A 25,339-nucleotide genomic window follows, 5' to 3' on the forward strand; every position below is an offset into this window, starting at 1 on the left:
AACTTTATTTTCCCCCAAACTGAAGCTGTATATGCATACACTGTCACCAAGCAGCAGTGTTCACAGAATCCAAGAGGCGGAGGAGAGTTTGAAGTAATGTAACAACTATTATAATAACCTGCGTTTATTGACCCTTTTAACTTTGTGCCGTGTGAATGCTTTACTGACACCACCTCATTTAATCTCTCATCGACCTTAAGGGTAGGTGCTTATCCCGTTTTATTTTATTTTAGATGATGATGCATAATTTTATATAAATTACACATATTTGAGGGAGTAATTTTTGACTTACAGAAAGTTTGCAAAGATAGTGTAGAGAGTTCTCATGTATCCTTCATCCAGCTTCCGCTGATGTTAATATCTTATGTAACCATGGTAGATTTGTCAAAACCAAGAAGTTAATATTGGTGTAATACTGTTAACTGAAATATAGATTTTATTAGGATTTCACTAGATTTTCCACTAATGTCTTTTTCCTCTTCTAGAACCCAGTCATTATAGAACATGATATTTTGTGGTCCTGTATCCTTAATCCCGTTTGATCTGTGACAGTTTCTTCGTCTTCCCTTAAGGTTATATATTTAATGATAAAAACTTCAAGTCCAAAGGAAACAGTCAACAGAGTGAAAAGGCAACCTACAGAATGGGAGAGAATATTTGCAAACTATATATCTGATAAGGAATCAGTCTCCAGAATACATAAAAAACTCCAAAAAATCCAAATAACCTGATTAACAAATGGGCAAAGAACTTGACTAGACATTTCTCCAAAGAAGACATGCAAATAGCCAACAAGGACATGAAAAGATGCTCAACATCCTTATTCATCAGGGGAATGCAAATCAAACCACAGTGAGATTCACCTCACAACCATTAGGATGGCCACAATCAAAACATACCAACCAACCAACCAAATTAAAAAAAGCCCAAGTGTTGGTGAGGATGTGGAAAAATTGGAAACCCAGTGCACTGTTAGTAGAAATGTAAAATGGTGCAGATACCATGGAAAACAGTATAGCATTACCTCAGAAAACTGAAAATAGGGACTTCCCTGGTGGTACAGTGGTTAAGAATCCACCTGCCAATGCAGGGGACACGGGTTCAATCCCTGGTCTGGGAAGATCCCACATGCCGTGGAGCAACTAAGCCCATGTGCCACAACTACTGAGCCTGCACCCTAGAGCCCGAGAGACGCAACTGTTGAGCCCATGTGCCACAACTACTGAAGCCCACGTGCCTAGAGCCCATACTCCGCAACAAAAGAAGCCACCACAATGAGAAGCCCGTGCACCGCAACGAAGAGTAGCCCTCGCTCCCTGCAACTAGAGAAAGCCCGTGCACAGCAATGAAGATCCAACACAGCCAATAAATAAAAATAAATAAATAAATTTATTTTTAAAAATTGAAAATAGAATTACCATTTGATCCAGAAATACCCTTTTTGAGCATATATACAAAATAATTGAAAACAGGATCTCAAAGAGTTGTTTGCACAGCCAAGTTTACTGCAGCATTATTCATGATAGCCAAGAGGTGGAAGCCACCTAAATGTCCGTTAATGCATGAATGGATACAGAAAAATGTGATTCACACACACACACACACACACACACACACACACACACAATGGAATATTATTCAGCCTTAAAAAGGAAGGAAATCCTGTCATATGCTCCACCATGGATGAAGCTTAAGGACATCATGCTAAGTAAAATAAGCCAGACACGAAAAGACAAATACCGCATAATTTCACTTATATGAGGTACCCAAAGTAGTCAAACTCTTAGAAACAGAAAGTAGGAGCATGGTTTCCAGGGGAGGGGGGGAATGGAGTTGTTCAGCGGGTATAGAATTTTACTTTTGAGGGAGAAAAATGTTCTAGAGATCTGCTATTCAACAATGTGCGTAACCACTGCTGAATGGTACACTTAAAAGTTGTTAAGGTGGTAAATTTTATGTGTGTTTTTTTACTGTCATAAACAGGAACTTCAAGCCTAGTAGACAAGTACAAAGGAAAAAACAGCAAAGCAGCCAGATAGAACAGGAGCTCACCTTACTGGAGCAGACCCTGTTCACGGTTCACATCCATTCACGGCCCTCCTACCTCCTTTCTTGCCAAGACCCAGTTTTGTTTTTGAATTTGCTTTCCAAGTGGTGTGTGCTCAGGGAAGGGGCCCTGCTTTGGAGAAGGTTTTACTTACTTTTAAAAAGAGTTTTACCACATTGCATTTTCTGCCCCTGGCTGTTTTTCTTGGAATGTGCCCCTTATTGTAGAAGCCACTTTTAGTTGGATGGTGTGTTCCTTGCAGTTGAAAACACCCTCACCGGTAACGTGCCACATGTAGTAGACAGATGCAGCACTACAGTCCCACTGCGGGGAGATCCAGGAGGGCAGTGATGGAGGAAAATCCTCCCAGCGGGCAGAACTTGAGCAGTTCATCTTGTGGTTTGTTTTGCCTGGAAGGAGCAATGGCTAGAGGTGTGGGTTGACATCAGTTCATGGGCTGAGGCTACTGGTTTGGCCGGATGGTCAGGGACTTGGACGAACCACGATTGGAAAATTGATAACGAGGAGGTCTGGAGAACAGGTAGGCAAATACACCTCTCTGGATGGAAATGAAAGGGTGGTCTGAGCCGAGGAGGATGGTGATAATCAGGTGGGTGGAATGTCACCTTGTGCGTGTCCGTCAGCCTCCTTCCCCAGCCACTCCAGCCCCTGCCCGCCGTCGGGGATGAAGGTTGTGCACTGGTCAGTGACATGCACTTCCACCGACCGAGGCTGATCTGGCTGTAGCCACAGCTGAGTGCCCAGCCTGCCAGCACCAGAAACCAACACGGAGGCCCTGATGTGGCCCTGTACCCCAAGGTGATCAGATAGTTACCTGGTGACAGACTGGTTACATTGGGCCACTTCCACCAAGGAAGGGGCAGAGTTTTGTTCTCACCAGAACACTTACTCTGGTTATAGATATGCCTTTCCTGTCCACAGTGCTTCTGCCCAAACTACCATCTGCGGACTTACAGAGTGCCTTATCCACCCTCACGTTATTCCACAAGCATCAGTTCTGACCAGAAACTCATTTCGCTGCAAATGAAGTGAGACAGTTGGCTCCTACTCATGGAATTCATTGGTCTTAGCGTATTCCCCATTTTCTGGAAGGAGCTGGCTTGACAGAAGTGTGAAATGGCTACTTCACAATATGGGTGAGGAGGAGGAGGTCTGGAAAGCAGAAGATCCCAGGGGCGCCTCTTAGAACTACTATGTCCTGTGATGAAAGTTCATGGAAAATTCCCGTGCAATTCAGGTAGGATTATTAATGTCACAGTACCTTCAGTAATGAAGGTTTGGGTCACCCTGTCAGGCAAGAACCATCTGAGATTCTTGCTGAAGGGAAAGGGGATATGGAATTGGTAGAGGAGAAGGAAGCTGTAAATACCAGCTGCATCATGTGACAAGTTACACAAGTGAGGACTATAGTAGTTACAAGTATTTCTTCTTACTTTAATGTGAATGTATTTGAATATCTAATTTTTAAATTTCCTTTTTCCCCTCTCTTCTCATTCCCTTACCATCTAAGTGAAATGTGCTAATAAGGCAACTTTATATTTAAGTATTCAAGTTGCAGGACCTCAAAGAGGAAACGAGCTAGAAGAGGAATGAATGTCACCCAAAGGTGGGTAGAAAGCCTCCGTGCTTTGTACTCTCTCATGGAAAGAGGATGAATGTGTTCTGGCTGTACAGAAGATCACTGTATCATACTAGGTGAATGCACGATTTTGCTATTGTCTTTACTTGGAGGTTAAATGTGATTCAGAGAAGAATGTATGTGAACCTGACAAGGCGTGGACTGTGGTGGTTTGCGTTGTGTCAGATAGGCTCAGTTGGAACTACATTTCCCAGAATCCCTGTACCTGTAGAGCCGGCCCAAAGAGGAATTTACATGAGGTTTGAAAGGCAGGAATGAAGCCCCAGACATTACTCTCTGAAGGTCACCGTGGTCAGATATATGCAATGACAGACACAGAGAAGTGCTGGTCAGTTCCATCTTTTCCTCGCCCCCTCCACTCCTCTTGCAGCTCTTCTTCCCAACTACTGATCCTGTTGACCAGTAGTGGCCTCAGGTCCACCGCTGGTCACTGGGCAGCAGGCTCAGAGGGGCAGCAGCTACTCAGAGGCATGGTTTGCCATTGATGTCCCCATGAACTCTCCCTTTGCAGTTCCCTTTGGTGGTTGGATGTGCTTGGGTTTCAGACTGACTGACTGGTGATGTGTCTATGATTTCCCAGCTTCTCTCCTGGACCTTCACTTCCCCAAACGTAAGGTCTAATTCCGTTGTAAATCCCTTACACGTTAACCCAGCAAACTACAGCTCATGGGTCAGATCCAGCCTGCCACCCGTTTTTGTAAATCAAGTTTAATTGGAACATGGACACACCTGTTTATTTACATATTATCCATGGCCGCTTAATGACCAAGTTGTGTAGGTGTGACAGAGACTATATGGCTCAGGAAGCCTAAAGTGTTTATTATCTGGCACAGGAAGAAATTGCCTCCCCCCCCCCCCGCCCCCCTTACCAGGTGTGCTTCTCTGATTGAAACCTGACTGGTACATGTGGCCAACCCAGACATCACTGGGGCTGGTAAAAATATCCTGCCTCTCCTGAGAGGAACTCTGAAGTTACAGGGAAAGGGCGTGAATGCAGGGAGAGCTGAAGAATTAGGAAACTATTGCACTCTACCACATATACTAGTTTAAACCGAAAGTCCACTTAATCTTTTTTTAATTTAAAGAAGAAAGTGAAATAGAATAAATTGCTAAACTTAAGATAAATGTTTCTTCACCACAGGAGATATTAATTGCTAAAATAATCTTCTAAAAAAATTATGAATTATGATAACCATTAGAGGTTGAATTCACTAGTTTTTGAAATCACGTTTCAGTTTTAGATAGAATTGATTTACTCCAGACTATAAGAGAGGAAGTGATTAATACTGTTTCGTTGCCTGACTTTCCCCCTCTCCTCACTTCCAGTTTTTGCTTACACTGCTTCTCCTTTAGTCCTGCTTCTCTCTTTAAGTGGATTCAGTGCCTACCATCTATTCTCTCTGTGATGTCCCTATTCTAAAATTCTTTACTTTGACTCATCTCTTGGCTAGCTTTCATCATCAATACTTCTTTTTTTTCTTTTAAGAAGTGACTAGTTTCTGAATTATTTCATGTTGGAGAGTGTCTGCCTGTTGCTTCTACGTCGGTTTGATTGAATGTGATATTCTTAGGTCACACTTTTTCCTCTCAGATCTTTTTAGATCAACTCTGTGTCCTTTGACATTGAATGTTGCTGTAAGGGGAGTCTGAAACCAGCTTGATTTTTTCCCCTCCTTTAAAAGTGATCTGTTGTTATTTTTTCCTTCTACCAGAATGTCTGAACAATTTTTCTTTCTTTTTTTCGGCCGTGCCGCTCAGCTTGTGGGATCTTAGTTTCCTGACGAGGGATCAAACCCCGGCCCTAGGCAGTGAGAGCATGGCGTCCTAACCACTGGACAACCAGGGAATTCCTTGAACAATTTTTTTCCTTTAAATCTTGCACAGAGTCTTACACAGGATATGTCAATGTTGGTTATACTAAAACAATTTTTCCTGACATATACACGATCTTTTCAATCTTTATATTGTTTTCATTCAAGTCACAGAAATTTTTCTATATTATATCTCTGAATAACTTTAAGTTCCTTTTGTTGAGATCTGTACACAAGGGGCATCAATTGTCCTTACGTTAGAATATCTTTGACTTCTGTATCTATCACATTCTTTCTAATTGCTTTAATCTCTGTGTCTTTCTCATCTACATCTGTTATCTCAAGTCTCTCCTCCATGATGTTCATTTGATTTTCAGCCATGATTATTTTATTATTTTCTTTTCTAATTTATTTATTATATCTGTAATCATAATATTTTGGTTTTCAGTATATTTCCTTAGCTCTGCAGCCTCCCTTTTCATCTCATTCTGTTACTTTATTGTCTCATTTTTCAGTTTTTGTATTATTAACTTAAAACCATATTACATTATTCTAAAATGCAAAACACTTGCAGAGAATCTGTCTCTCTTATGTGGGTTTTAGCCTCCAGGACTGTGAGACAATACCTTTCTGTTGTCTAAGCCACACAGTTTGTGGTGCTTTGCTGTGGCAGACCTAGCAAACCAGTACACCTGGCCACCTTACTTAACTTTCCATCCAGGCCCCAGGACTCTCCTCCCTCTTCTCTGTTTTTTTTTATTTTTCTTCTTTGCAACTCTCCCCTTCTAATATTTGCTATGATTTCCTTAGATATTTTATTGCCTGTCTCCCCCACTAGAATGGGGGCAGGAAGTTTTGCTTTAGGTCACTGATTTATCTCTAGGGTCTACCACATAATAGAAGCTCAGTAAATGGCTGTTGAGTGAATAAATACAACCACATCTGACGCTATAACCTATGCTCAGAACGACGCAGTGTTAGGCCTCTTGAGAACCAATGGAATCACATTGATTATTGCTTTGTGATTTGGGGGAAAATGTCTTTGGATTCATTCATCTATTTAGAGAATATTTGAGCTGCTACTACATGCCAGGCACTGCTCTCAAGTGGTAAGAGCATAGCAGGAAACAAAACTAAGAGGGAGGGACTTCCCTGGTGGCGCAGTGGTTAAGAGTCTGCCTGCCAACGCAGGGGACACAGGTTCGACCCCTGGGCTGGGAAGATCCCACGTGGTGCGGAGCAACTAAGCCTGTGCACCACAGCTACTGAGCCTGCGCTCTAGAGGCTGTGTGCTGCAAACTACTGAGCCCACCTGCCACAACTACTGAGGCCTGCACCCTCTAGGGACTGCGTGCCACAACTACTGAAGCCCGAGTGCCTAGAGCCTGTGCTCCACAACAAGAGAAGCCACCCAACTCAGCCAATAAACAAATAAATAAATAAATAAATTTATTAAAAAAAAAAAAGAATCAAGCAATGCCTTACCTGTAGTTCACAATGTCTTACCTGTAGTTCACGTCTTACCTGTAGTTCACGTCTTACCTGTAGTTCACAGATGCCTGAAGGCTTTTAAATGGGTGGGGCCTTTGCTGCTGTCCTCGCGGACGACTCCACCCACGCCCGCCCTGCGTTGCTTGCTTTCGGCATCCTGAACCCACTGGTGGTCTCGCCAGCAGGTGTGCCCTTCTCGCCTCACTCTCCATCAACGCATGAGGACTTGTCATTAAGTCACCCTCCTCGACCCAGAAGCCAGGTGCCAACTAGGTTTCCCATGGTGCTGTGTTTGTGGCCATGAGACAGGTTTGGGGCCGCAGAGCAGATTCTGGGTGTCTGTGTCATAGCCCTGCTGTCACAGCACTTATACTTCTCAAGTAAGCCCATTGGGGCCCCAACCCAGAAAAAGGGCAATGGCTCAGAGCCAAGGGAGCCCAGGTACCCTTTGCTGGAACTGAAGCCTGCCCTGTTCCTTGCTCGGCTCTGGACCCTTCTGGGGTCGGAACTCCCCGCCCACAACTCAACCCATTGGCTGGCTGAACCCTGCTCTACACCATGGGATTATCTGGAACTGTGACTGACCCCAGCCGGGCTCTGGACTCTTCTGGCCTCCCCAGTGAGGGGCCATCTGTCTGATCTGCCACCTGAAGACCAGCAGCTGGGGAGAGGTTGCAGGGTGGCTAAGGGTGCCAGTATGGGAGTCCACCTGCCTGGGTTTAGATCTGGCTCGGCCGTGCAATCACAGCTTACCTTGGACAAGTTTAACCTTCCTGTCCTTTTGATCCTTCAGTAGAGGGCCTTTACTACATCGTTAAAATATTAGAAATAGGTCTTAAGAATGACCTGCCGTCTAGTTATTTCTATAGCCAGACAGCTCTTAGATCTCCAGCAGCCTGCTGAACTCTTCCTTTTTCAGAGACTTAGATATCATCCCAAAGTGTCTTGGTATCCTGTTGTGGCTTGCAGGATCAAAGGAACAACCTGAATTTGATACAAAGTCAATGTCTTTTCCTTTAAGCATTAACTCCTCTTTCTGGGCTTGAGACACTGAACAAGCAACACCTGGTTCGTATACTTTCAAACACTGCTGATATATTTCTCATCCAACAAATTCCAGATTTCAACCAGAGACCCGTCCTCTTGAATGACAATGGTGATGGGGAAGCAAACAGACCTTATCTTGGAACGGAAGCCAGGGTAACACCCTCCGTTATGTTCTGTATGTGACAACAGACAGTGCAGACCATGGCTGGTTCCTTCCTACTTCCCCACCGTTTGTCCACCCAAAGCCTCTTCTTTTTCTTTCCAAAGAGGCTGAGTTCTACACCGCCACGATTGCAGTCCCTCTGCAGGGCTCCTCTGGGGCCCTTCGTGGCAGCCTGTGCATCCCTACCAAGTGATGTCTGCATTTTCTGGACTGTTGACTGTCTGGTTGCTGAGAATGGTTTTCATTCTCACAGTAGATGCAGCAAAGAGAGACCCCGTCCCTGTGCTCTTGTTTCTGCATCTGTAAAGTGGGCTGTGTGGTAGTACTAACCTCACAGGGTCGCTGTGAGAATTCACTGAGTTCGTGCACAGATATTAAGGACTTGGAAGGAAGCCTGGCACATGGTTGGTGCTAAGGGTTGGCTCTAATTATTTTACTATATTAGAGTCTGTGACTTCTTGGACAAAGCTCTAGACCTTTCCGTACTGCTCCCCAGAGCCAGGCCCTGTAGCTGGACCCCATCTCGAGGCTCCACATCCACTGGGCCTCTCAAGTTGCTTTCTCCTCCCACTAGCCTGATAACTCATCATGCCCTCCACCTGCCCTACTCAGAGCATCAAGGAGGCAGGGTGTAAACTCCATCTTGTGATAAAACTTAGCCAGAATCCATCTGCCTTTCCAGAGGCTGGACCACGGGACCCAGAGTGGGCACTGGTACCTTTGCAGACAAAGCAGAAGCTCTTGGTGATTGGCAAGCTTCAGTAACAGCCACACAAGGCGGCGCTTTGGTTGAATAGCTGGAGAGGGGCTGGGCGGGAAGGGGGCAACGTGGCTGGAGGAGGATGCCGAGACCTAGCTTCCTGGCTCAAGTTTCTACTTAGCTTGCTGTCTCCCAGCATGCGGTATCCGGGGGTGCTCTAGGGTAAGAGGGGAGACAAAGTCCCTCACGCCCCAGTGGCGATGAGCAGACACTGGAGCTTTGTCCCCATTTGGGGACCGCTGGACCGCTGAGTCAGCCTGATCACAAAAGGGTAAAGAAGCAAGGAACTTTTGAAGGTTAGAAACAGGCCCTGGTTTCTGTGCTACTTTTTTTTTTTCTTTCTAAATTATTTTTTGTTGTGGTAAAAAAAAACATACCAAACCCATACAACATAAAATGTACCATCCTAACCATTTCTAAGTATGCAGCTCCGCAGTGCTGAAAACGTGCATATCGTCGTGCAGCCAATCTCCAGAACTTTTTTCAAGATGAAAGGTCTCTACTTGTTAAACTCCACTTTCCCCTCCCCACTACCCCTGGTAAGCACCATTCTGTTTTCTGTTTCTATGAATTTGACACTGTAGGTACCTCGTATAAGTGGATCACACAGGACTGGTTTCTGTGTTACTTTTGAAAACCTGGACGCGTGGAAACCTTTGTGACAGCCGTCAACACACACGCAGTCCTCCCACCTCTTCTTCTCAGTCTCCCCCGTGAAGGTCTCCCCCCACAGGTACCTCTGCCCTCCCCACTCAGTCCTTGGCCAGTGCGTAGCCCCTTACACTTTTTTCTGGGTGGGATTCCCCCAGCCTTGCTCCAGCCAGCCTCAAACAGCTGACAGCTGCTCCCCCGCCCGGAGGCTTTATCATCTCTGGGCCTCGGGCTTCCTAGGTGGCGCAGTGGTTAAGAATCTGCCTGCCAATGCAGGGAACACAGGTTCATTCCCCACTCCAGGAAGATCCCACATGCCACGGAGCAACTAAGCCCATGTGCCAAAAAAAAAAAAAAAACAAAGAAAAAAACAAACATCTCTGGGCCTCTGCCGACCCTCAGGGCTCAGCATTTTGGACAAATGTCAGGGAGATTCTTGTATAGGTGGTCCAGGAACCATATGTTAAGCACTGCTGCTGCGTCATAATGACCTATTTCCTTGTCTGTCTCCCCAGTTAGTGTCAGCTCTGCGAAGGCTGAGGCTGGTCCCTCCTGACCGCCCAGCCTTGCAGACATCAGAGTGAGTGAGTGAAGGAAGGAATCCTGAGACACAGCTCAGTAGAAAAGTGAGCCCAAGAGACAGTGCTCCAGGTGAAGAAGGGACATTGAACACATGCATCTTTTTCCTAATGAAACTCCATTCAGACTACTGCAAGGGGTTGAAGAGATAATATACAAACCCAGGAGGAGGGTGAAGTGGCAGAGCTGAAAGGCAGAGTCACAGGGGGCCCATGGGAAAGCAAGAAGCTGTGGAATCCCTAGAGGGTACAGGAACAGACAGCCCCTGTCCCTGTGGAAGTGGGAGTGCAGGTGAGGGAGGGGTCATGGGGACCATCCCAGGGGCTCCCCACCATCCCATGTGAGCTTACAAACACCCAGGATGCAGCCCACTTACCCAACCATCTTCCTGCCAGGGGCCCAGTCTCTCGTCCACATAAGTACCCTAATCCTGGTGAGCCCTGAATTTTCCAAACTGTACCCATTTTCCCCCAGAGGGGCTCTGAACACTTTCTGAGCTGGAGACCCTTTTTGGAACATCTCATCATGAGAGCCTTTATCTAGAAGTGGAAATACTGCCCTTCCCCTATTCAGCTAGACATGTGCTTAAAACCCAGCGTTTCAATACTCGACAATTTTTGTGTTAGGTATACAGACATAGGTGGTGAACTATTTTAAAAGTTAAAAAAAATGATTAATGCAAAAATCAGCCAAGTGGTTACGTCTTTGGGGGAGGAATATGATGGAGGAGGGACACACTGATGGCTCTGTACGACATCGAAGTGTGTCCCCCAAAAGATGTGTTCAAGTCCTCACCCCCAGTGCCTGTGGATGTAACTTTATTTGGAAAGAGGGTCTCTGCAGACTTAATCAAGTTAAGATGGGTCACACTGACTGGGTTAGAGTGGGTCCTAATCCAGTGACTGGTGTCTTCATAAGAGAAAGGAGAGGGAGGAAGCCTGGCGACAGCGGAAGCAGAGGTTGCGTGATGCGGATATAAGCCGAGGAACGCCGAGGGCTGCTGGGAGCCACTGGAAGCCAGGAAGAGGCACTTTCCTCAGGAGCCTTCAGACACCTTGACTGCACACATCTGGCCCCCAGAACTCTGAGAGAATAAATGTCCCGTGTTTGAAGCCACTCAGTTTGTGATAATTTGTTATCTCAGCCATGGGAAACTAACACAAGCCCCTAACTTTTACTAATGTTATATTTCTTAACCTGGGTTAAGAGTACTAGGGGATTGGCTTTAGTATTGCTTTTATGTATGTATGTATGTATGTATGTATTTAGTATTGTTTTTAAACTGTCCATATGTGATTTCACATTAACAAAAATAAAAATAAATAACAACAGAAAAGGAACATCCAGCGAGGGGCTGGGCCTCGAAGGTGCGTTCAGGTCGGGCACATCTGGCTGTGGGTTTGCTGTGTGTGCCAAGATCGTGGCAGGTCTGTGGGACACGTCGTGGAGGGGACGGTCCAGGGTTGAGCTTGAACGTCGTAGATCGTGGGATATAGCAGATGGCAGGGGGGTGGTGGAAGCTTCTCGTCTTACATGTGAACATCTCGTGGGATCACCACCCCAGGAGGTGCCGTGCCCACCAGACAGTGAGATGCCCCTCCTTCCTGGGTGCAGCAGGCTGCGGGGAGGGTCGTGGACAGGGCAGCCGAAGTGCGGAGGGTCCCTCGGGAAGCTCTGGGGGGGCCTGCTGACCTGCAGCACCTGTGTGGGAGGCAGCCCGAGGTCTTCGTGCTTTGACCTGATGGGGGTGCTTGGGGAATAGCTAAGTGGGAACCCTGTCCACGTGAAAGTGGGCAAGGTCTGAGCAGCCCCACCATCTCCAGGATGGTCATGACACCCGGGGGCCACACCTGGCTTTCTGTTGACGGCCCTGTGGAGCTTCCAGGACAAAGGCATCATCACAGGCCAGAAGGAGCCCCTTCGAGAAACTGGAAGAGAGGAGCCAATGGTGGGAGAGAGCAGCCCCCACCTGCCCCCGGTTTCATGGGACTTCCTCCAACAGGCCTCCTTCAAAAGCCCATTGGCTTCATGAGAACTGCCCCCCGGAGCACTCTTCCTCTTCCCTTTGCTCAGGCAGAGGTATTCCTTGGTGGGCCGTGGGGTTTCTTGGTGATTCTTTTCCTCTGCTCGGTTCCCTTCCTTTTAGTTAAGAGGGGATAACAGCAATCCCAGGAGTTCTCAATAAATGTGTGTTATTTTAGGTGAAAAAAAAATTCTTACAGGGTGAGAAAAGGAATAGTGAACACCTTAGAGAACTGTCCTAAACAAATACATGCTGGTTCTGAGTGTAAAAGTGCATTTTGAAAAGTGGGGAGAGATGGGAGAAAGCCACTTTGTACCTCTCTTAAAACTGTGTTGTGTTCTGTTTAATGGATAGTCTGGGAAAAGGATATAATTCCTTTAAAAGCTGGGCTGCGCTGCAGCTGAAGCCAAGTTGTAAAACTGTTTGGGACATAGAAAGGTTAGTAAAGAGACCAGTCCTCCAGTCATTTCTAACGATTGATGGGAGGGGTATTTGGAATGGTTTACATGCTGACTGTCAAGGAAACCAGTGATTGGAAAAACAACATCACTGGGCTTTTCATATGGCCCACTGGTATTGTGATGCAATGTGATTATTTTCCTGACTTTCTGTTTTTGTCACAGGAAAAGGAAGAAGCGAGGGAATCAGAGGAGCGATCAGATGCCTAATTACCAGTGCTGCTCAGATAAATTATAAACAGGCAGTTAAAAAATTCTGCTACAGCAAAGAAACAAAGCAGCCTTTAAACACTTTGGATGTTAACATGCCCTAATTTCAAAAGCACTAGAGCTATGTATAACCCCAAAGATAATCTCTTTCTCCAAGGAATGATTAAGCAGTGTGAAAAAAAATAACCCGGACTCCCCATTTCTGGGCATGTGGCAGACATCATTAATCAATCAGGCAGATTTTTTTTTTTTTCCACGGAACCTAAATGCTGCTCCAGAATTCTTCTCAACAATGTGTGCCTGACAGCTACTCTAGATAGATCAGAAGTGGCTTGTGAGCTGAGCCAACCAAAGAAGCACCTAGTCGGATGGTTAAAAGTGTAATCTTTGGAGCCAGATATCAACTCAGCCAATTAAGCGTTCAGATAAATTTCTTTACCTTCAAAAGGCAGATAAAAATAGTACCTATCTCACTGGATTGTTGTAAGGTTAAATTAATTACCACGCCTAAAGAGCTTAGAACAGGACAAATAGTAAATACTTGAAAAATATTATTTTTTCAGAATAAAAACTTAAAGAAGGTTATTTACTATTTAACCCCGGAGGAAGAACTAGATTAAGATTTAGTAGGAATCTAAAAGTTGAAGATTTATTCAACAAAGATATAGTTAGCAACTAGTATATGCCAGACTGTGTATAAAATGTTGGGAATCCTGTGGCTAGCAAGACAAGTAAGGTACCAACTTCACCTAGGTGATATAAATAAATCTTGCTCAAAGTTGTCATCCTTTGAAATGTAGTGATATGCTGACAAGGTATTGGTTTATATTCAGTTGTTTTACATCAAAATTCTATTTTTTTATAAATTTATTTATTTATTTATTAGCTGCATTGTGTCTTCATTGCTGTGCACGGGCTCTCTGTAGTTGCCACGAGTGGCGGCTACTTTTCATTGTGGTACGCGAGCTTCTCATTGTGGTGACTTCTCTTGTTGTGGAGCACGGGCTTTAGGTGCAAGGGCTTCAGTGGTTGTGGCACACAGGCTCAATAGTTGTGGTGCACGGGCTTAGTTGCTCCATGGCATGTGGACTCTTCCTGGACAAGGGATCAAACCCATGTCCCCTGCATTGGCAGGGGGATTCTTAACCACTGTGCCACCAGGGAAGTTCCTCAAAATTCTACTTAATAGAAGAAGAATAATTGAGAATCTAAGTGGCCAATTAAATATGGAAGCTACTCAATCTCATTAATAGGTAGGGAAACAAATTAATACAATGATGAGAATGGTGAGGAAGATGAGAGAGCTAGAAGATTGACTTAAGCATTCAACATCCAAATATAAGGAGTTCCAGGGAAAGAAAATCATATATATATTTATTTTGAGAACTGAAGGGCAAGTATCTCTAGATGTAAAGACCCATTGAAGTGCATGGCAAAATGAATGAAAAAGACCCTCACCAGGGCATATTATTATGACATTTCTGAATCCCATGGGTAAAGAAGCAAGCAAACAAACAAATAGGATGGAGGAGGAGTGTTGGAAACTAGTTATATGAAAAGAAACAGGAGTCAAAGTGGCATTGGATTTTTTACCTATAATTTTATACCCAACCAATCTATCAGTCAGGTGTGAAAGAAGAACAAAGATATTTTCAGATTTCAGTGACTTGAAAAATACACTTCTATTAAAGGAATTTTTTTTAAAAGGTAAAATCATGACTGTCACAAACATAAAATGAACGCATGTTAAATATTTTACTTAACTTCATTATTAATGGGGGAACCAGTAAGATGTTACAACCAGTTTATTTATTTGTATAAATTTATTTATTTATTGGCTGCATTGGGTTTTCGTCGCTGCTTGCAGGCTTTCTCTAGTTGTGGTAAGCAGGGGCTACTCTTTGTTGTGGTGTGCAGGCTTCTCATTGCAGTGGCTTCTCTTGTTGCAGAGCAGGGGCTCTAGGCAGATGGGCTTCAGTAGTTGTGGCACACGGGCTCAATAGTTGTGGCTCACGGGCTCTAGAGCTCAGGCTCAGTAGTTGCTCTGCAGCATGTGGGATCTTCTCAGACCAGGGATCAAACCCTTGTCCCCTGCATTGGCAGGCGGGTTCTTAACCACTGTGCCACTGGGGAAGCCCAACAACCAGTTTAAAGACATCAAAGAAACACAAATTTATATGAAAAAGGAATTTTGAAATGAATTTATGAACAGATATGAAACTGCCTTTTGTAGGGAGCCTTGTATGGGATGGGGAGAGGGACGTGGGTTATTGGCATATCTCTAGATAAGAATTACTTCACATTGCTATCAATTATCTGCAATTTACAGAGTTGTAACATAGCTCAATGGCAATGAAAGGCACAGAGCCCCCGTAGATTCAAAATCGGAAAACTCAGAAAGGATGTGCTCTAAAGAATACATAGTTTTTTACCGAATCACGAAATTACCTGAGTACACTCTCGTGACTTTTATTAGGACACTACTAGAGAATATGCTTCATTAAAAGGAGGGAGTGAAATTATTTTTAAAGTGGTGGGGAGAGGCAGAGGGAGAGAGATAGGTGGGATCTTCAGCAAAGGGACTAGAGTATCCATCCCTGGAGCTGTGAGGAAAGTCCTAGGACTAACAGCAGAGCATTAAGCCAGAGCCCAGCCAGCTCGGGTGCAGGAGGAAGGAGGCCTCCTGAGAGGAGGAAGAAATGGAATTGATGCGCTCGAGTGTATGGAAAATATCATGGGAAGGCCTTTGGCAGAGATGTTAGAGCTTTTTAGAGAACGCTAATAATGAGTCATAGAAAGTAAAGTGAATAAAAACGAAGCCATCATTAACTTTAGGAATACTGAAGGCTGCCTGAGAACGGAGCTAAGTAATGCTCACTTGGCTCCGAAGTGAATAATACTTGCACAGTCATTATAATGTGAATACCAATATTTATTCTGCCAAAGGTGTAAGAACACTATGTTGGGATGGTGGGGGAGGGGAAGTGATGGCTGTCCATGTGGGAGAGTTAGGTACTCACCTACCAAAGTCAGTGGAGAGTGTCTGAAAGTGATAAATTAAGAAATAGCAGTAGGACCACCAGCTGCCGCCCACAGCCCGTGGCCTCCACATGCACTTTCGAGCTTGAACTCAGCTTCTTCCCGTCCTTACACCACGTCACCTCCGTCTGGGCCTGGGCCACGTCGCAGCTCAGCGTGGCTCTGGCCCCCGCCACGGCCTGCACTTCACTGCGTGCCGGCTGCTCCTTGGCAAATACCACTGAGGGCTCTGGGGACAGGGAGGGATACACGGGGTCAAAGACACCATCTCAGTCAGGAAGACCACCCAGGGCAAAGAAGACCTGGATGGGGAGGTGGGTGCGGGGAGGAGGGGGAAGGAGGAGGGGGCGAGCTGGAGGCTTCTCAGGCCCAGCACCAGCCCTGTGCCCTACGAAGTCCCCCTGCCTTTCTCAGCAGCAAGTAACACAACTGACACAGTCTCCCTTGGGTCCCTGTGAGATGATCCGAGGTGAGGCCTTTGGAAAAGACTTCTCCCCTGCTCATGGCATCTGCAGGTTAACGAGGCAACTGTTCCCCACCTTCTAGGATGCTGCCACAGTCTTTTCCATACGTTTATGCAGGAACTTTTCACCTGCAGTCCATGGAAACCTCTGAGGCTCGGTGTCCTGGCCTGTTTTTAGTGTTGTCAACTTGTGGCAATCTGGTGGCTGTGCTTGCACCTCCCCGTGGCTTTCTTTTTCACTGCCTGAGGAATAAAGAAGCTGAGCACTTTTCCCAATAGGAAAAAAAAAGAAATAGCAGTAGGGGGTTCCCTGGCGGTCCAGTGGTTAGGACTCGGTGCCTTCACTGCGGTGGCCCGGGGTTCAACCCCTAGCCAGGGAAGTGAGATCCTGCAAGCCGTGTGGTGTGGCCAAAAAGAAAAAAAAAAACACAAAACAAAAGAAATATCAGTAGAAGCATAGTATTTTTAACTATGGAGATAAATATCAGAGAAAATAGCTAGAAGAGTTGCCATTGGCTGCCTCATGTAGATCCTGGTGGTGAGAAAACTTAGGGCAGGGGACTGCTGGTTTTCATTCAACACTTACACACACACACACACACATATCTATGCATATGTTTATTACAAATAAATTGGAAAAAATGATTCCACCTAAAAAAAGGCATGTATTATTAACTGCTGGTGAGGTGTGGGTAATCTCAAACACTACTAGTGAAGTATCAGTTGGCACAGCCGTTGTGGAAAAGCCACTTGGCAGAAGCTGATGAAATTTTACATGTACATACCGTTCGATCTAGCAGCCATACTTCTTGGCCTTTATCCTCAGAGAAACACTTGCACGTGTGCTCAGGGCCGCACGCCCAAGGGCGTTCCTGGAGCATGGTTTATAAGGTAGAAAAACGACAATGCTATAAATGTCCAATAGAAGGGGGATGGTAGTACAACAGCAACAAAACCCGAAAGTCGTGGCCCTTGAACGTGTAAAGAGAAACTCAGTCTAACTCCTAATACACAAATAACTGTGTAATGCGCAATGAGGTCCTGTACATGCTTTTTGCCTATCAGTATGGCAAAGTCTGGTAATGTTTTGTTGGTGTGTTGGTAAAGCTTTGGCAAAGCAGGGGGTCTCATATATGGGGAAAAGAATCTTAAAAAAAAGGGGGGATATATGTGTATGTATAACTGGTTCACTTTGCTGTACACCTGAAACTAACACAACATTGTAAATCAACTACACTCCAATAAAAGTTAAAAGGAAAAAAAAAAATAGGTGGTCTCAAACATTGCTGATGGGAAGACAGATTGGTTCAGTCTCTACAGAGAGCAATATCCACCAAAATGCACAGGCTTTTTGACTCAGAAATCCCACTTCTAGTAATTCATCTAACAGATAAGTACATGGATTAAATTTTATATATATAATTCATCTAACAGATAAGTACATGAATTAGATTTTATATATAATAAAACAGCTAGCACTGTATTGTATACAACAAATATATACAATATCCTTGTATATACACATACAAGGATATTTGTTGTGGTGTTGTTGATAGTAGCAAAAGTTTGGAAACAACCCATAGGTGACTGGTTAAATAAATTTCTGCTTATTTAACACAGATGTCTGTGCTGCAGAGCTTGGATGTGGGGGAGCGGGGGGGCAGGGGGGAGGGATTGGGGGAGGACAGGAGAGGAAGGAGGATTTGCCTTTATTTCACTGTATGGCATTTTGTCCTATGTTCTCTTTTAGGACAAAATGCCACGCAGTGAAATAAATGTGCTCTGTGCCTCAGTTTCCTCATCTCTAAGAAAGGGATGGTGATTCTAACCTCCTAGGGTTATCGTGAGGATTACATGAGCTGATGCATGTAGGGTGCTTAGGTCAGAGCCTGGAGCAGAGTGAGAGCTGTATGAGCTTATTGTCCAGGACGCCATGTGTAACTGAGGGGGCTCCTCAGGCATCGGAGGGGGGCTCTAGTTGTCAAAGTTCAAGCGGCTTGGAGACAGACATTAGATTATGTCAGAAAAGTCAAATCAAATAGGGGTTCATCAGAGCTGGATCTCCGGCAGAGACAACACAGGACCGTGGACAGGGCTGGCATCCTGTTCCACTGGTGGCTCTCCAAGGAGCCACACGTGATGGTCTTCACACCCTTGTGTGGATCTGGGCTAGGCTGCTTTCATCGGTAGTGTGTAGCAGCAGGAACTCCTTTTATTAATTTATTTTATTGAAGTGTAGTTGATGTACAATGATTCAGGTGTACAGCAAAGTGATTAAGTTATATATTCTCCCCATATATTCTTTTTTGGATTATTTTCCGTTATAGGTTATTACAAGATATTGAGGATGGTTCCCTGTGCTATCCAGTAGGTTCTTGTTGTTTACCTTTTTTTTTTCTTTCTGTCTTTTTTTTTTTGCATGCAGGATCTTAATTTCCTGACCAGGGATCAAACCGCTGCCCCCTGCAGCGGAAGTGTGGAGTCCTAACCACTGGACCACCAAGGAATTCCCCTGTTTATCTGTTTTATATACAGTAGTGTGTATCTGTTAATGTCAGCTACGAAGGGAACTCCTTCTTAAGACCTGTGCTGACCACAGTAAGGGTGAACACACCAACTAGCCCAGCTCCTCCACCAGACCCATAGATGAACAGCTAATATTTAAGGTCAGCAGAGGAAAGAAACAGGAAAGGACAGAAGAGTGCCACATCCTCTTAAGGAGCTTTTCTGGGAGTCCATTACACTTTTGCTCACATTTCATTGGCTAAAACCTAGTCAGAAAGCCGCATCTCACTGCAAGGGAAGTTGAGAAATGAAGTCTTTGAGCTGACAGCACTGGCACCTGAATAGAATAAAGTCTATGGGTGATGAAAATGTCCTGGATGGTGGTGATGGTTGCACAACCTTGCACAACCTTGTACAACCTTGTAATTGTGCTAAATACTGAATTGTACACCTTAAAAGTGTGAATGTCGTTACGTGAGTTTAAACACAATTTTTAAAAATTGGACTTCCATTACTGAGGAATGAGATGAAAATGGATATTGCGGTGGGCACCCAGCAGCTTTGTCGTACCTGTTTTTAAATTGTAATCAATTACAGTAGGTCTCTCTGGACTGAGTGGCAGTGGGGTGGGGGGGGCAGGGCACTGTGATTGGACAGCCTGGGTCACGTGCACATCCTGTAGTTGGGGGCTGGGGTCTGTGTCTAGGAGAAGCTGGGGAGGGGTGCTGGGTAGACAAACAACAACCATCCTGCCATTTGTCATTGGGATTTAGCTACCTTAAGGTAGGTAGATAGAGCGCTATGGTTCACCTTCCCCATTTCATGACCATTCTCCCATTGTTTTCCCCAACGGTCAGGCCAAGCCAGGTGCTTGCTTTTGAACTTGACCTGTTCGCTCTTTGTAAGCCACACCCCACTCTGAGGATTGCTGTCTGTGAGACCATCAGGGGAAGTTTTGTCCGGGTGGGTCTGCCTTTTCTCTGCTCCTTGAAAATGAAGGGGGTGGTTTCCCAACTTTCATGAAATGTTCCCTAGGCCAGAAAGGGGCGAGCGTAATGTGGAGACCAAAAGGATGTGACTAAAAAGTGGCTTAGCCACCTCTCCTGCCTTGTGGGGTCCCTGGAGGCCCGAGGCCTGCCCTTGTGCCTGAATTAGAAGGAGCAGGGCGGGGAATGGAGAGAAGGAGGGAAAGAGGGGGTTAAGTCAGCCCAGGTTTTTCAATGTGATGAAACCAGGGCAGAGGGTCTGCTAGGAACAGGTCAGGTTCAAATCAGGAAACCCCAGGGTAGTGACAAATGGACACTTCTCTGTCGATTTTACATGGATCTCCGGGGAAAGTGCTGGAACTGATCTCATTCAATATTTTTTTTTTTCAATCACGTTGAAAAGGAAGTACACAATGAGCTCTCCAGGTCTGCCAGCGACGCTAATCTCTTCCAGGTGCTGCAGCGCTCAGGTAATGCGAAACGCAGTAGGAAGCTCCTACGGCACTAGTGGGAGGGGGCAGGAAGATGGCCCGCCAAGGGGCAGGAGGAAAGTGGAGTCTGGGGGGAGCAGAGCCAGGACCCGCTGCCTTGGCTTCTCACAAGCTCCACAAACACACCTCTTGGGGTTCCTGCAGCTCCCAGTGTTGGTGTGGGCGGTGGGGGCAGTGGGACAGAAGAGCGGGGCTCCAGAGCCACCTGGGAGCGCTGGTGATGGCCCAGTCCCCCCTGGCCTGCACACAGAAGCTGTGCTCTTCCGGACACCCTGTGTCACAGAATTCCTCCTATCTGCTGGGACCGTCACCTCAGCATCAGGTACTTTCTTCAGCTTATCCTGCTCGTAATTTCAGATATTTTTTTGGTTGGTCTTATTGCACCTTGGCACTTCCCCTCCCTTCCACTCACCCCCACAAATGGTTCAGATTCTCGTTCTCCTAAGTGTTGAATTTCTGGGCACCAGGGAACAAGCCAGCGGGTCTGGTCTCCATAGGCTGGGGAGTTAAGTTAGTGGAGTCACAGGAAAGAGAAAGACTTCTAAGAGTAGGAGACTGAGCTCATCCTACTACCTACGTTAATTACTAGATGTCAAGCTGTGGCCTTTTGAGGCGTAAACTCTCTCAAGTTTAAATTGGTGGGAGGGCAATCGATGAAATAAATGGTTCAGGCAAGGATCATCAACTATGTTGACTTTTAGGAGGCACGTACTGAAGTATTTAGGAGTGAAATATGATTTCCAAAACTTACTTTCAAGCGTTTCAGCAAAAAAAAGATACACGTATAGAAAAAAAAAAAAACATATAGAGATAAAACCAAAGATAGCAAAATGTCAACCACTTTTAAAAAATTTTTTATTTATTTATTTTTGGCTGCACTGGGTCTTCGTTGCTGCTTGCGGGCTTTCTCTAGTTGTGGAGAGTGGGGGCTCCTCTTCGTTGCGGTGTGCAGGCTTCTCCCTGCAGTGGCTTCTTTTGTTGTGGAGCACAGGCTCTAGACGCGTGGGCTTCAGTAGTTGCAGGACACGGGTTCAGCAGTTATGGCCCATGGGCTCTAGAGCGCAGGCTCAGTAGCTGTGGCGCATGGGCTTAGTTGCTCCGCGGCATGTGGGATCTTCCCAGACCAGGGATGGAACCTGTGTCCCCTGCATTGGCAGGTGGGTTCTTAACCATTGTGCCACCAGGAAAGCCCCACCATTTTTGACTCTGGGTGGTGGGTATATGGTGGTCATTGTGCTGTTCTTCCAGCCTTTCTGTAATCTGAGTGCTTTCATAATACTAAGTTGCCAGGAGTCAGGGTACAGGTAGTGGACACCTGGTGAATCTGAGAGTCCTTGATTATATCACAGGCGTGGAAAGGCTTAGCAATGCCAGACTCGGAAAAATCTTTTCATTCTGTGAGACTCAAAGACTAGTATTTGGGGCTGAATTTTGTCCCCTCAAAATTCATATGTTGAAATCCTAACTCCCAGGACCTCAGAATGTGACTGTCTTTAGAAATAGGGTCTTTACCGAGGTAACTAAAGTTAAGTGAGGTTGTTGGAGTAGTGTCCTCATAAGAAGAGGAAATTTGGACACACACTGGTAGAGAAGACAATGTGCTATGGACAAAAATTTCGTGTCCCCCCAGATTCACATGTTGAAGCTTTAACCCTCCAAGTTGATGGTGTTTGGAGATGGAAGCTTTGGGAGACAATTAGATTTAGATGAGGTTGTGAGGGTGGAGCCCTGTTAGGGACTGAATGTTTGTATCCTCCAAAATACACCTGTTGAAACTGTATACCCCTCAATGTGGCAGTATTAGGAGGTGGGGCTTCTGTGGGGTAATAAACATGAGGTGAGGTCATAAGGGTGGAGCTCTCGTGAGTGGGATTAGTGCCCTTCTAAGAGTCACAAGAGAGCTTGTTTCCTCTGCTCTGCTCTCTGCCACGTGAGAATGCAAGAAGTCAGCAGTCTGCAACCTGGAAGAAGGCCCTCAGCAGAACGTGACCAATGCTGGCACTCCGAGCTTGAACTGCCAGCCTCTAGAACTATGAGAAAGAAACTTCCGTTGTTTATAAGCCACTCAGTTTATGGTATTTTGTATAGCAGCCTGAGCTAAGACAGGCCCTCTTGACAGGATTAGTGCCCTTTCGTGAAAAGAGAAAGGGACCCCAGAACGCTCTCCACCATGTGAGGAGATGGGGAGAAGGCAGCTGCCTCTGAGCCAAGAAGGGAGTTCTCAACAGAACCCAACCGGGCCAGCACCTTCATCTTGGACTCCAGGCTCCAGAGCTGTGAGAAAACAAATTTCTGTTGTTTAAGCCACCCGGTCTATGGTATTTTGTTATGGCAGCCCAAGCAAACTAATACACGATATGAAGACACAAAACAGCTATCTACAAGCCAAGGAGAGAGGCCTCAGAAGAAACTAACCCTGCTCACACTTTCACCTCAAATGTCCGGTCTCTAGAAGTATGAAACGTTTCTGTCATGTAAGCCACCACACTTCCTTAAATGAAGCACAGCTCTCACACAGGAAAAGAGTTCAGATGGGGCAAAGTTCAAACTCTCCTGTGCTTTCCTGTGGTTAGGACAAGACCAGATGGCAGCTGGAGGTCACCCACCTGAGAGAGAGCAGAAAGTGGAGTGGGGAGCGGACCATGGCCTCTGGGGGCTACACTGGTCTTACACTTTGGAATCTTGACCATGGGGATAGAATTTACTTTTTAATAACTCTTTCCTTTTGTTCTCCCATGATATTCATAGAGCTATATTTTGTAACTAGGCTACAGGGTGAAAAAGTTATATGCAGTAATTGAAAATAAGTTTTTCCTGTGAGGATCAAGCAAGGAATAAGCAACATGTGAGAGACAAGATCAGCAGTGTGTAGTCTGAGGGCATAGGTGCGAGGCTTCTGAATGGTATCGTGGGAGGATCCGTGGCTTTGGCTTGGACAAAAACGAGCACAGCTCTTCCCTCTTCCAGTTAAGAGCTGTGAGACCCTTACCTGGGGCAATTTGTGTAACTTCTTTGGACCACACTTTTCTCATCTGCAAAACGGGCAGAATACCAACTGCCTTGTAGAGAGACTGGAAAGATTAGAGCTGTTGTACTTAAGCCCGGGGTACAATGCCTGGACACAACAAATGGTACTATTATTACTGTTGCTATCTTGGGAGAACACCGAATAAAGGTGATGGAAGTGCAGTGAAGGGAAACACAGTAAAGATAAAAGAAAGCTACCTTATACTTAGTCAAAATCATAGAGATGAAAAGTAGCATGGTGGTTGCCAGGGGCTGGGCGAAGGGAGAAATGGAAAGTTATTGTTCAGTGGGTATGATTTCATTTTGTAAGATGAGAGGAGTTCTGAAGGTGGATGGTGGTGATGGTTGCACAACAATATGAATGTACTTAATACCATAAACTGTACATTTAAAAGTGATAGTAAATTGTATGTTACGTGTATTTTACCACAAGAAGAAAAAAAATTGTAAAAGAAACACCTTATTCCATAGTACAGCACACGATGAAAACAGGGGGATTGGAAAAAAAATTAGCCATAAAGAAATGAACAAATTTGACTATGTAAAACAATGAAAATTCTACAGCGCAAAAATCACTCTAAACATCATCAAAAGACAAAGAACAAACGAAGAAATATTTTCACTTATATCAAACAGAACTCATTTTCTTGCTAAGAAAGAAGTCCATGTGTTAGGAGAATGGCCTGCCAGAAGAGCAGAATAGGGGAGTCCAGAGAACATGAGTTCTACAGTCTCTCCAGGGCCATCCAGAGGCACCCGTGGTAGGGCAGGTGGGTGGGGCAGACAATTCTTCAGGCTTCATAATGTCCCAGCTCAAATATCCCTCTCCATTCTCCATATCCCTTTTTCTCTGAATTTTATGCTAACACCTCTTTGGATACATTATATTAGGTGCCAATAAATATTTATTGAGTTATTTCATGTATTAGAGGCTCGAAGTTCAAAATCAAGCTGTCAGAAGGACCACGCTCCCTCTGAATGCTCTGACAGAGGATACTTCCTTGCCTCTTCCTAGCTTCTGGGGGCACCAGGCATTCCTGAGCTTTTAACAGCATAACTCCAATCCCTGTCTCTGTCTTCACATGGCTTTCGTCTCTGTGTCTCTGTGTCTTTCTTAGTCCTTGCCTCACCTCATAAAGACACCAGTCATTAAATTTGGGGCATACCCTACATCCAGGATGATTTCATCTTAACATCCTTAACTAATTACATCTTCAAAGACCCTATTTTTAAATAAGGTTACAGTCTGAAGTTCTGGGTGGATGTGAATTTGGGGGGACACTATTCAACCTTTTAGTTGCACCACAGCTTTTTTAGTTCTAAGTAACCTAAACAAATGAAAATAACTGTTGGGACAAGTAGCAGAGAAGTCTAGGAATATATGTAACATCAAGAATGGCTTGACCAAGGAAGTCAGTTTCTCTCTTTCATTCTAATCTTTTTGCCTGTGTTGGCCTCATTCTTAGGCTCCATAGTGTGGCTTTTGGCACCTCCAGCCTCACATCCTCCTTATTGGTAGTAATCCTAGCAGAAAGTATCTCGTGCCTTTCCCCACACAGTATCAGCAAACATCTCTTGTGTATCATTAGCTTTGATTAGGTTTCATGGCCATCTGTAAACCAGTCACTGGGGCCTGGCCTGAGTCTATACGTCAGCTCCAGAACCAGGCATTGAAAGCACACAGACTAAGGATGGAGGAGGGGTTCTCCCCAGAGGGAACTTGGGGTACTATTACCAAGAAAAGCATGAATGGGTGCTAGGTGGTGAAAAACATAGCTATCCATGAGAATGTTAATGCTACCTTCATAGTGAAAGAGTTCCCGGAAGACAGCAACTCTGGTTTTCATTTCTGTATTCCAGAGCCCCAGAGAGCATCAGGCCTTCACATAAGTGTTTGCTGACTTGTTTTGAATTTTTAACATGATTTA

General features: G+C 45.2%; 1 pseudogene; it reads right to left on the bottom strand.

Annotated features, from left to right (window-relative positions):
- Positions 1 to 7,889: 7,889 nt before the first annotated feature.
- Positions 7,890 to 8,464, bottom strand: LOC130851837 (60S ribosomal protein L9-like; annotated as a pseudogene).
- Positions 8,465 to 25,339: the final 16,875 nt, after the last annotated feature.

Source organism: Hippopotamus amphibius, chromosome 4, assembly GCF_030028045.1.
Source record: "Hippopotamus amphibius kiboko isolate mHipAmp2 chromosome 4, mHipAmp2.hap2, whole genome shotgun sequence".
Lineage (NCBI taxonomy): Eukaryota > Metazoa > Chordata > Mammalia > Artiodactyla > Hippopotamidae > Hippopotamus > Hippopotamus amphibius.